This window comes from Monodelphis domestica, chromosome 1 (genome assembly GCF_027887165.1).
Source record: "Monodelphis domestica isolate mMonDom1 chromosome 1, mMonDom1.pri, whole genome shotgun sequence".
NCBI classification, from domain to species: Eukaryota; Metazoa; Chordata; class Mammalia; order Didelphimorphia; family Didelphidae; genus Monodelphis; species Monodelphis domestica.
In genome coordinates, this window is record NC_077227.1 from 602,477,560 (window position 1) to 602,490,983 (window position 13,424).

The 13,424-nt window shown below is 35.8% G+C and overlaps 1 long non-coding RNA gene across 1 annotated transcript in view; it reads right to left on the reverse strand.

The window, feature by feature from the left end:
• Positions 1-13,424, reverse strand: part of LOC103092475 (uncharacterized) — a 313,263-nt gene that overhangs the window by 206,220 nt on the left and 93,619 nt on the right. The window lies entirely within an intron of this gene.

A 13,424-nucleotide genomic window follows, 5' to 3' on the forward strand; every position in this document is an offset into this window, starting at 1 on the left:
AGACACCCACTTCAGCATTCTGCAGCTCAATGAACTCAAACCAAGTCTTACTCGTCTTAAAATTAATATTTTTTCTGCAAAGTTGTTCCATGTGTAACCTAGCTTTTTCTTCCTCTTCTCCACCCCACCAACCAAATACATTTGTTGACATTACAACCTGAAAACATATTTATTTAGGCAGAAATATTTCCAAGTGTCCCAAAGAGCCAATACCATTCCCCTGTCCCAACTAATGACCATAGGCTACCTTCCTCTTGGAACTTAGTTAACATAAGTGAACATTAAGTTCAGAAATAATTTTGTTAATGTAATCTTAGAGCCTGGGAGACATTCATATGTATAATCAAGTAATTCTTCCTCAGAATGCCATGGGTGTCACTGCTAGCAAAAAAAAAAAAAAGATAGAAAGAATCCATAAATTGGCTCAGGAAGGGAAAATGTTTTTTAATTCACAAATAGAATATTTAATAAGTATTAATAATTAGAATATGTGGAAGATGCTGAGACAAATGTGAGGTATTAAAATCTAAAGGAATGTCACTGATGTTCAATTGCATCCTATTTTTCAGGGCAGCCAAGCTTAAGGACTATTAATCCACAGAAGCTGGATGTAAGGGGCCAGCTGATTTAATCATTAGAGATTGCACCAGTACCACCCTTTGCATAAAACTTTGACAATACTTTCCAGTAAAAGAGAATTTGTTTCCAACCTGCCATGTGAGTGTTATTCCGAGTCATATTTGTAAACATCTCTAAACCAGACAGAGTGAGCTACATTTCAGAGAATAACATTGAACCAATCATTTCATTGACTTTGGGCTCAAAGCTATTGAATTGGATGGAGGATGGCAATCTCTTCATCAAAGCCAGCTGAAAACAAAACTGAGAGAAACAGCTTGTGGTTTCACAAAAATGTATTTACATAAAATATATTTTAAAAGAGGTTTGATTATGAAGATGTTATTTGTGATGTGTGATGTACCTGACATTTAAAGATGTCAGATGGTTGTCAGTTCTACCTGTTGCTATTGCTATTTTTTTTTCAGATGATTCCTCTTCCAAAGAGGTCATATCTTTTGGGTTTGATTTGGAAATCTGGAAACGTCTAGCAGTTGTGAATTACAAGTACATTTTCTTCAATGTCTTCCGACTTCCTAATTTAAGTTCCATTTTAAAAGAAAATAAAGTAAAGTGGGAGAGAGTTATAGGGATCAATGTTTGCAAGCATTCTCAGAGCAACCACAAGGAACAGACCATGCAGAGGGAGCTCTCAATAAGTTTCATGATTAGAGATGGAGAAGAATTTTTATTTACTTAGCTGCAACGTACTCCTTTTTAAAGGGTTATTAGACAAGGCTGCTATGTTTTCCTTGGGTGATGTCTTAAAATGACTGATCACAAGAAAAGGAATACACAAAAAATTTTCACTACTATTAAAGAGATTAAAGACAAAACTCACTATTGTACAAAAGCCACATTAAGAGAATAAAATACCACTAAATAATATAGATACACACATAAATACATATGCATATATATATCATAATATATACACACATAATTTACACAAACATGTGTGTATTTCCAAAGCAAAACACCTGAAGAAACCGATCTGAGAAAGTTTTGTGAGTATATTAAATGCTGAAGACCATAAAAAAACATTTTTAAAACTTCATTTGATTCTCCCATTTTGAGGAGCTCATGTACTCAGTTCTGTTACATGAAATGGGACAGGGCTATAGAATTCACTAGTAATTTACCAGCATTGTTTATAGTCCAATATAACTTTGTCCTTCATATTACCATATGTATGGTTTGATGAGCCTTCATAATAGAAAGAGGAGCTGAGTAGGAACATCACATTATAGGATGTTTATTAGACATCAATAGAACCCAATCAAGGTATATATTTGTGTATATAGATGCATATATACACACATATATGTATATACACATGTTTGCACACATATAGCTCATCTACTGAAATCCTTGTTATTATACAATAGAATTCCAAGTTCCCTTAAGATGGCATAGGATCAACATTTTTCAATGAACCTGATTAGTGTTTCATAATTCCATTTCATAGAGAAATTACTTTTGATGTTTATATATATTTTGATATCATGTATATATATATATATATATATATATATATATATATATATACTTTTTACCTAAACCACACTCACTATTTAAAAAAAAATAAAAACAAAACTTTTTAAAGAGTTCTATCAATCTAGTGGGAATTCAAGGTAGGCCAGAGATAACTATCATTTAATTCTGAAAGGACACATAGGAAAAGGACAGGGAACCAATGAGGGCTAATAATTACTAAAATTCATATGGCACTTCCATTTGTACAAAGAACTTTAAAAATGTTGCCTCCCTTGAGTCTCACAACCCTGTGGTGCAGGTGCATCTCCCCCAATTTATAGATGAGGAAACTGAAGCAGAGAGTAATTTTTTCAAGATTGTAAAGCTACTAAAGTATCAGAGGCAAGATTCAAACTCAAGTCTTCCTGGCTCCAAATCTAATGTGCTGTTTACTATGCCACAAGGCTTCTTATAATAATGATTCCAAGTATGGTCTTATCCAGTGCTTATTTTGTTTGCTAGTCTCACTGAGCATTCATTGCATTTGTAAACCCCCCAAAATGCACAAAAAGCCAGTTTTCTTGCATGAAAGAACTCCTCCATTTTATTGAACAGTATCATGAATTGAAGAAAACTTAAACTTATTTTATCAGTGTACTCAACACCTGAGAGAACTTGGCTACATGGAGAGATGAAATGGATAGAATTGATTCTCTTTTTAATACCCAAGGCAGTCTCAGCTTATACAATTTCCATGCCCTGAACTGAAAGATACCTTTCTGTCATCATCATTGAGCATTTAAGTAGCTCTGAAAAACCAACTTTGATAGGTACAGATGCAGTGGCAGCTCAACCAGGAAGGATTTCTGGTCAAAATAGTAATACTGTGATACCAAAATGGATATAATTTTCTAAAAGGAAGGCTTTCTCACTGATGATAAAGCATTAGAGCTCTTAAGATTATACCCCTGTATGTTGGTAAGAATACTAGATATTCTAATCTCCTGGATGGATTTCTCTGTCATTTACTGATTTCCTTTATTTCTTTGCTCACTTTGAGTTGCTGTTTTCTCTCAAGTTTATTAGCTGACACTATGCCTGTTAGCTAGTTGTTTTCTGGAGCTTTGTTGGCTACAAATCTTTCTTCATTTAGAAGCCTGTTGCTAAGGAATTGCTACTCATTTTTAAAGAAAACGTGCATATTTATGTGCAAGCGCAAACACACACACTCTTCCCCTTGTCAGTACACAAAACTATATTTCAGTTCTGCAACAAAAGCAGATTCCTCAAAGAAGAAAAATATGATTTATCACTTATTTATATGGGTTTATATGGGTTATATGATTTGGGGGTTTGGTTTTAAAAGATTACTCTGTTACAAAAATGAATAATATGGAAATAGGTATCGAGTGGCAATACACATATAACCTAGTAGAATTGCTTGTCAGCTCTGGAAGGAGAGAGAGAAGAGGGGAGGGAGAGAACATGAATCATGTAATCATGGAAAAATCTTTAAAAATAAATAAATAAAATTTTAAAATTATAAACAAAAACGAAAGTAGATTCCTATTTTTAAAATAGCATTAAAGACCACCTCTTCATTTTACATTAGAAAGATGTCACTATTTACTCCATAATGGGGTATTTTTCATCTGATAGTCAGGGATGATCTGTTTGGAGTAGGTCTCATTTCCTTCTTAAATTCCTGTCCCTCATAACGAACCACTATGGCCTGGGTAACTGTAGATCTGCTTAGAATAGCTTGGCTGCTGATCTAATTCATTTGTGTTTTTTAGGGTTTTTTTTTTTCTAGGAACACAAACTGTAATATTACATTAGCTAGGCCTTTAAAAATCTCAACAAAAGGAAGCTGAATTTCCAAGCAGATGTTAATTACTCACAATTTTTTTTTAAAGTAGTACTTGCAGAAGAGTACCCTTTGCTGTTAGCATCTGTCTGGTAGTCCCAAATTGCAACTATATTTTGCTACTTTTAATGGCTACTTTCCAATGAGTATCTCTTGATTTCTCTATACCATTTATCTATATCTCTTGACCCTACTATCTTTTCTCAGCACCCACTCATCATTGATTGTGGAGGGGGTTGACTTAGCTATTAATTCCCATGGCTAAAAACTCAAGTAAATATACTCTACCCACTAGCAAGCTTAATCTAGCATTTCTCTTGGACAGATATGTGCTAGAGTTGCAGATGTTGCTTCATCTTCGGTAAGGCTTTGTTTGATTTTATTTTTTAAGTTCCAGCAAGCAAATGTACATGAATGGACAAGGCCACTTTGCCTGCCATAAAAGAGGCTTAATAATTGAGAATCACTTCAAGATTTCTGAACAGGTTGATAGATTTCAAAGATGTAAAATTAACAATGCATCTTTAAAGGTAGCATGAAGCTTTGGTTTAACTAATGCCCCCCAAACTTCTTTGGTTTTTCATAATTCTGAGATCAATTATTTAATGACAAAGGGGTTTGCTTATCAAATAGTCAGTCAATGAGCATTTATTAAATGCCTCTGAGGTTCCAGGTTCTGTCTTGGGTGCTGAAAACTAAAATGAATTGGTTCTTGCTCTCAAGGGGCTCGAATTCTAAGGGGGAGACAATATGTGCACATAAGGACAAAAATATTAAACATATATGCTAAATAAGTATAAGGTAATGGGGGGAAGGCACTAGCATCTGAGGAAGTTAGCAAAGTTCTACTGTAAGAGATGATGGATGACTAAGTTTAGCTTTAACAGAAAAGTCAGAGGAAAAAGAGGAAATATATTCCAGACATGAGAGCTAACCAGTAGATGAATTGTTACATATGAGGAACACCAAGGTCAATTGGTTGAACCAAAAAAGTTCATGAAAGAGAAATAAAATATAATGAGGCTGAATAGGTAGATTAGAGTCATGCTTGAATGACTTTAAATACTAAAAATATTTGACTGAAGGATGGTTGGGAGCCAAATAATTTTATTGAGCAGGGGAGTGAAAGAGAGATTTTGGCAATTTGGGTGAGGATGGGAGAAGGGAGAGACATGAGATAGGGAGACCCATTAGCAGGTTAATACCTTCTAATAGGTTTTATGAGGCTTTGGTATAGCACCACCTTGGTGTGTGAGCAGAGAAAAGTGGACACATGAGAAAGAGGTGAGGAAAAAGAATCAATAAGATTGAGCAAATGATTGGATATGTGAATGGGTAAATGAGGAGTTGAGGGTAAGATTAAGGTTATGAATCTGAATAAGTGGAGAAATGGTGTTCCCCTCACCAAAAATGGGTGAGTTCAGAAGGCACAAGGTAGGAGGGGAAAATAATGTTTTCTTTGAGATGTCTACTGTGCCCATTTGAAATGTCCAATAGATATTTGGTACAAGGGCTAGAAACTATTGGGATTCATTTGCATAGAGATGATAATTAAACTCATGGTAGTTGATGAAGTCACCAAAAGAGAAGTTATAGAAAGAGATAAGAAAAGGATACAATATAAATCTTTGGCATACACCCATGGTTAGGAGGTATCATATCAGTGGTGATTCAGCAAAGGAAAGTGAAAAGGAACAGTTAGAATTGTAAGGGGGACAAAAGAGAATACTTGCTCTCATGAAAACCAAGAGGAGAAACTATCCAGGAGGAAAGAATGATCAACAGTGTCAAATGCTGAAGAGATGATACGAAGGATAAGGCCTGAGGAAAAGGTCATCATACTTGGCAATTGCTAACTTTGGAGTGAACAGCTGAGTGTTGAATTCAGAAATTAGCTTACAGGGGGTTGAGAAGTGAGGAAGAAATGACAGGAAGTAGAAGTAATGAATGTAGACAGCTTTTTTCTAGTAATCTGGATATGAAATGGAGGACATACAATAACAGTTTGAAGGGATGGTAAGGTCAAGTGAATGATCTTTTTAAGATAAGGGAGGCCTGTGTATTTGTATAAGCAGCAGGGAATGAGTCAGTAGAGAGAGAAAGATTAAATAATAGAGAGAAAGGAGGTTTGATTGTGGGAGGGGGAGGGTTGTGCTAGAGGAGAAAGGAGGGGATGAATTATAAAGGAGTAAAGGAGAGATTGGAGAATATCAAAGAGGTTTTATTTTTTTAATTTAAAAAAATTTTATTTAATTAATTGATTTAGAATGTTTTCCATGGTTACATGATTCATGTTCTTCCCCCCCTCCCATAGCCCATGAGCAGTTCCACAGGATTTTACATGTCATTGATCAAGACCTATTTCCATATTATTAATATTTGCACTAGAGTGATCATTTAGAGTCTACATCCCCAATCATATCCCCTTTGACCCATGTGATCAAGCAGTTGTTTTTCTTCTGTGTTTCTACTGCCACAGTTCTTTCTCTGGACATGGATAGTGTTCTTTCTCATAGGTCCCCCAGAATTGTCCTGGATTATTGTCAGTAGAGAAGGCCATTACATTCCATTGTATTGAGGAATTTTGAGACAGAGAGTAGAGGAAAAGAAAAAAGTAAATGGTGAATGGCTCTTATTATTTCAATAAAGTTTGAGACAAGGACTTTTGATGAGAGAATAGGAATAAGAAGTGTTTGGGGAGTTTACAGGAGTCTTGAGGAGAGAAAAAGATTTGGAATAATGATTGTGGGAAATGAGAGAAGGAATCAGGGTAGAATTAGAAGATTGCCTTACTGCAATGATGGCAGGCATTCCAATATACTTATTCCTAATACCCTTTAAACAGAAGGGGTAAGTTTACCCATCTACAGAACAAAAGAATTTTATGGTTATGGTAATTACATGAAAACATTGAGCTCCCATATCAAAGACTAAATTGTGTTCAATAAAGTTTTAGAGTTACATATTTTATTACATAGTAATCTCTCAAAAATCAATAAACCATGAATGCTAACTTTATATTACAAACTATTTTCTTAACCAAAATATCTTAATCTCCAACCATGTCTGATATAGTAAAGAGTTCACTGTATTGTCTTTAGCCATCATCCTTGAAAATCTTTTCACATTTCACACATTTCATATTATAAAGACTGAGCAAAATATTTGAGTGTGTATTTAAAGACTCCTCCTAACCTAAAATGGAACCTATTTAGCACATGTGACTCAATGTTCCACTGTAAAATCATATGGGGAAAGAACAAGGAAGAATTAGGAAACACTTGATGAAAGATAGATTGTGAGTAATCAAGATGAGGAGCTATGCTGGCAGACTAGAAAGATTCTAAGATGTAACAATTCTCACGCAGCCGGTATCCTGTCTCACAGTGCAGAGAACAGAGATCTGGACTCCCATGAATATTGGATTTGAGTATTTTTCCATAAAAATCAAAAGTTGCCACTTTAATCATTCTAATCCCATTTGTGGTCTGTGTGAGCTGAAGCCTCCAAGGTTAGCCAGAGAAGAGGTCAGAATACATACCATCTTACCTTTTGAATAAGTGGAACACAGCCCAGTTAGTAGAAAGGGTCTAAGATGACAAATCAGATCTGAGCTGTCCTTAGTCCCACTCAATCATTCTCTGATAAGTTGCTCAGCCTTCCTAAGCCTCAGTTTTTCTCTTTGGAGCTAATGGGAAGAATATCCACCGCCTTGTGTACCTCACAGTTTGTTATTAATGGGTCACTGTGTCCAGAGAAATTATTACTGAGCTAAGTAACCAGCCTTAGCTAAGTTGGTCCTGGGACAGTATCATCAGCTACCAGGTTTTTATTTACTCCAAGGTTTTGCAGTTTATTCAGACTAGGAGAGCTTATGTTGGACTGGCATAACCCTTAAGGACCCATCTGTACATCATTACAAGTCAACAGAGAAAGGCTTCTGATTATAAGTGAAGTAAAAATGTGAAAGCAACTATAATGCAGCAACAGGAAGAAAAGATTTCTGTTATTGTTATTCGTCATTTCTGACTCTTTGTGATCTCTTTGTGGTAGGCTTTCTTGGCAAAGATACTGGAGTGGTTTGCTATTTGTCTCAGTTTCCTCATCTATAAAATGAGCTGGTGAAGGAACGGGGTTAAGTGACTTGCTCAGGGTCACACAACAATTATGGATATGAGAATAGATTGGAACTTGGATCTTTCTGCCTCCAGGCCTGGCACTTTATCCACTATACCCCCTCACTGCTACTTATCACTCAAATAATGAATTATATACACATATAAACATGTTTATATATATGTCTATATAATTTTCTATTGTCTTTGAAGATATATAAAGTGATTTACATATATTATTTCATTTATTTCTCACAACAATTATGCAAAGCCAGGGATATTATTGAACCCATTTTTCTTTTTTTCTTCTTTTTTCTAAACCCTTACCTTCCATTCTAAAATCAATACTGTGTTTGGTTCTAAGGCAGAAAAGTGGTAAGGGCTAAGCAGTTGCCCAGGGTCACACAGTCAGATAGTGTCTGAGGCCAGATTTGAACCCAAGACCTCCCATCTCTGGGTCTGGCTCTCAATTCACTGATCCACCTAATTACCCCAACCTCACTTTTCAGATGAGAAAACTGGGCAGAGAAAGTTAAGTGACTTGCCCAGGGTAACATAACTAGTATATGAGGTAGGTAGGATTTAAAAAAAAAAAAAAACTTCATAACTCCTGGTCTTGGATTCCATCCACTATGGCACAAAAATTTAGAACCAAAAGAAGTAACCAAACTCCTTATTTTATGATTTAGGAAACTAAGATCTCTCCTTGCTGAAAGTCTCAGTTTTCCTTCTTATATACAGAGTACTTGACTAGGAAAAGACATAGAGGTCTCAAAAAAAAAACAAAAAACATGGCTTCTCTAATGCTTATAGTGGCAAAGGGGAGGAACAAAGGGAATAGGTGTTTTTATACAAGCTACTATGTGCCAGAAACTGTGCTAAGGGCTTTTTTAAAAATTATGTCATTTGATCTTTGCAACAATTCTTCAAAGTAGGGACCATTATTATGTCCACTTTATAGTTGGGGAAACTGAGGCAAACAGAGATTTTTTTTTTTAAAGTGACTTGTCCTGGGTCATACACTAGTAAATATGAAAGGGAAAATTTAAACTCTGGTTTTCCAGACTCCAGACCCAGCATTCAGCAACTCCTAACTGCTCTGACAACAATTATAGCCTAAAAGATTTCCTGTTAGAAATAGAGAAAAAGTAACTAGTAGAAGACCTTATTCACACATAACAAACTAAGAAGAGTAAATTCAATGACTAGGCTGTTTTATGGAAAGAAGAAATTGGCTCATTTTCAAAGAGAATGCTACCTTTAGGCTTAATTGGCCTTTCCATTACATGCTGACCAAAAAATCACCAGCAAGCTGACATTTCCCATATCTCCTTTCTTTTCCTCTGTTCTAACTCTTCAGCTCCTAAGAAGACCGGCAATGCCAACAATCCCCACCAAGCCAAGGTTCTCTACCCCCTGGTGGCTTTTGAAAAGAGTCTAAAAGAAATGCTCAATTAAAGATGTGTCTCAATGGAGAAATTCTGTTGTGGTTACCAGGGTAATAATAAAAATAATAAAAGCTAACACCTTGGATCCACATACAGAGGCCCAAATTTATAAACAAACTTTTAAAGCACAGCCCATTTGCAAGTTGGTTGTTTGAAACATCGCATACATTTCCCCATAGAAACAATGTTAAACTCAGTGGTTAGAGGTTCCCAGGCAAGCATTCAAAAGCCTACTTAGTTCATAATGTTGCCGAAGTATAGTTAGATCATACTAGTCTGGGAACATAGGAACCCATGGAGGAATAATACTTTGGGGGGGAGGGAATGTCCTCTTTTTCTGGGTTTCTTCCTAATAAACAATCTTGAAATAGCGATGTTTCCCTTTGGCATCTATTTGAAGCCAGTTTTGTACTCTTGTCTAATTTACCGCTATGCCTCTTGTCAGTTTTCAGGCACATTCATCAAGTGCTCTTGAGCTTCTCTATTCCCCCATCAAAAAAGGTGTCTTGTAATGTTCCTGAGGAGTTGGGAACTAGGGTGTATGAGTTAGAAAGAATTGAGAGGTACTGATTGGCAGGAAAAAGCACAAATTCTGGAAATTCAGAGAATCTGGACTCAAATTCTACCTCTGATGGTTGCTAAATGAGTGACACTGGGAGAGCCATCTAACCTCTCAGTCTTAGTTTTCTAATTAGATGAGTTGAACTAAATGGATTATGAGATCCTTGCTATTTCAACTTCTCTATTCTGTTTAGGATTTCTGGTAGTCAGTCTAACAGTCTATCTCTGTTGATGCTGTCCAGTCATTTTCAGTCATATCCCACTTTTTGGGACCCCATTTGAGGTTTTCTCAGCAAAGATACTAGAGTGGTTCACTATTTCCTTCTCCAAGTAACTTGACAGATGAGGAAACTGAGGCAAACAGCATTAAATGGATTGCCCTGGGACACATAGCTACTAAGTATCTGATATCAGAGCAGAACTCAGGAATCAGGAAGACTCATCTTTCTGACTCCCAACCCGAAGAAAGAGAAAAGATAACTGACATATATAGACCTATAAAACTTGCAAAAACGCTTTACATATGTTATTTCATTCATGCTTCATGCCAATATGTTGTGTTTTTTTAAAAAAACCTTACCTTCCACCTTAGAATCAATACTATGAATTGGTTCCAAGGCATAAGGAGTGGTAAGGGCTAGGCAATGGGGGTTAAGTGACTTGCCCAGGGTCACACAGCTGGGAAGGGTCTGAGGTCAGAGTTGAACTCTAGGCCTGGCTCTCAATCCACTGAGCTACCCAACTGTGTTTAAATAATTTGTAATTCTCATTCTATTTGAAATTTCTATTATAGTATTTTTGAAGTGAATTTTTTCTCATTTAAACTTTTTGAATTAGATTATTTAACCCATAAAAGGAAACATATACACACAAAAGTATTTAGGTTGGAATCTTTTGGCTTCTTAGGGTGAGGAGATCAAGGAGGAGCAGTTACTGCTTCTTAGAGCTCCTTCCCAGCTAACTGAAACAATATAATTGCCTTGTAGCCACTTCCATTTATTATCCTTAAGCATTAGAAGTTAGGTATCTCTGAAACCATATGGTTGAATGGTAGCCACTTCCATTTGGCACCATTAAGCATTTGAACCTGTGGTTGCTGATTAATTAATTGGCTCATTTTCACTATTGCTGTATTCTTTGACTCATTACTTTTATAATAGTCACTTCAAAACACTGGTTTATTGCTATACTTTGTACTAAAGTAATCTTTGACTCATGCTACAATTACAAAATAAAAGTTAGGTTTCCATTATTTAGTCTTGTTTCTTCCTCTGTAGACTTAAACAGTGGTTGTTTTAGCCAAGCAATTTAACTTTGTTCTTTTTTTTCTGTTATTGTTATGATGCTTACTCCAGGGATTTTTTTAAAGCTCTAGTAATAATGAGGACAGTGGCTTTTGTCACTGACTTACAAGATATCTAGGGTGAGGTATTTCCACTTAGGAAAAAGACCCATGCTCCACTGCTTGTAATAATGGTATTGTTTTGCTGCTTAGTTTTGTTATGACAAGATTATTTTTAAACAGGTCAGTACATGAAGCAATTAAGTCTTATCATAAAGTTGTAAACATGGTGTTGGCCACACGTGCTTTGGTAATAAATCCCTTTAAATATGGGGAGAGGACAAACTAATGCAAAGGAATGTGTTATGATAATGGTAGTGCCATTTTTTTAGGCCTTTAAAATTTTTCCTTTGTGCCAATAAAAAGTATTTCTCTTAAAATCATACTTTGTGTCTAAACTGACACACACACAAAAAAAGAAAAACAACCCTAAAAGATAGGATTGTAAATTCACTGGGTAGAAATTATATTTCATTATTTTATTTAGAATTCGCCATTGGATTTTTATTTAATAAATATTAGGTCAGACTGATAAGGAAATATGTTCAACTACTGTGAAGGAAAATTTGGTTTCTATTGCAATGTGAGGTTCACCTCAGTTTCTATAGTCCTAAAGAAAAAGATTAGGAGAAGATGAATTAAGCCAGAGGGGCAGGATGGGAATCCAGGCTTTCTAAATCTCTTCCTTGGATTCTAAGATAGCTTCCTTCTTTCTTTTACACAGATTGCTAAGGATGTGATACCAGGTTTTGATGGTTTCGAAGAGTCTACAGCCACTCCTCCCTCTGTTCTATTACTTGTTTAAAGAATCAACTAAAATGGGGCAGTTTCAATCCTATCCTTACACTTAAATTTCAAGTGGACTCAGGGTCTCTGGATGGCAGACATTTACTCAGGGCAATAAGAAGAAAAGAATTATCAAGATCAGGACAGTTTTTGGAGTTTCTGTTTCTACTAGACCCCCACTCAGTTTTTCTTTAATCACTTTATTCTTCCATTTTACTAGCTCCAGATTCTGGCACAAGTCACTTAGATTCTCCAACCTCAGTTTCCTCATCTATAAAATGTGAATAATAATCACACCTACCTCTAAAGGCAATTGTGGGGATCAAATGAGATAACCTATGTAAAGTGCTTTGCAAACTACAGAATACCAAATAAATGCTAGCTAGTGTTACTAGCTAGCTGTTAATTATAGCCTAATGGTCAATGTAGGGCCTCTAGGTATTACAATGGATAGAGTACCAGTCCTGAAGGCAGGAAGCCTCATATCCATGAGTTCAAATCAAGTCTCAGACACTTACAGGCTGTGTGACCCTGAGCAAGTCACTTTACCCTGTTAGCCTCAACTTCCTCACCTGTATAATAAGCTGGGAAAGGAAATGGCACTTCAGTATCTCTGCCAAGAAATGGGGTCACAAAGAGTTGGAAGTGACTAAAAATAACTGAACAAATGACACTGGTTAATGTTACTGGAATTATATTGCATCTTTTACTGATAGGACCACTTCTCATTCAAATAAGGTTCATTATTTAGAAGTTTCTTCTTATATTAAACTCTAAAATGACCTTGCCCTGTTTTCACATCGTTATTCTATTTGCTCTTTCTTGGATGATGCTTAACAATCATTCTCCGCCCTAGGGTTTAGTTCCATTGCCCATTTGTGGAATTATTTTCTTTTCCTGTCTAATCTCCATTATGCCAGCCTCCACATATTTATTTCTTGGAATCTCTCTTTCTACTGGACACGTCTCATTAATTCTCTCCTTGGTTTCTTTGATTTGTTTGCCTTTCCCTCTAAGTGAGAGGTGTCCCAATCTACATGCAATTTTCTTCAAGTGTGACCTCCCATCAACAAAGAAGCAATATATCTTGGGACAAAATCTTTTAAAAAATTTATTCCTCGAAAATTAATGTATTCTACTTGGAATTCACTCCTTTTCCCCTTATCTTTAAGAATCTATGCTTTCCTTCAAGTTCAGCTCACATGTCATCT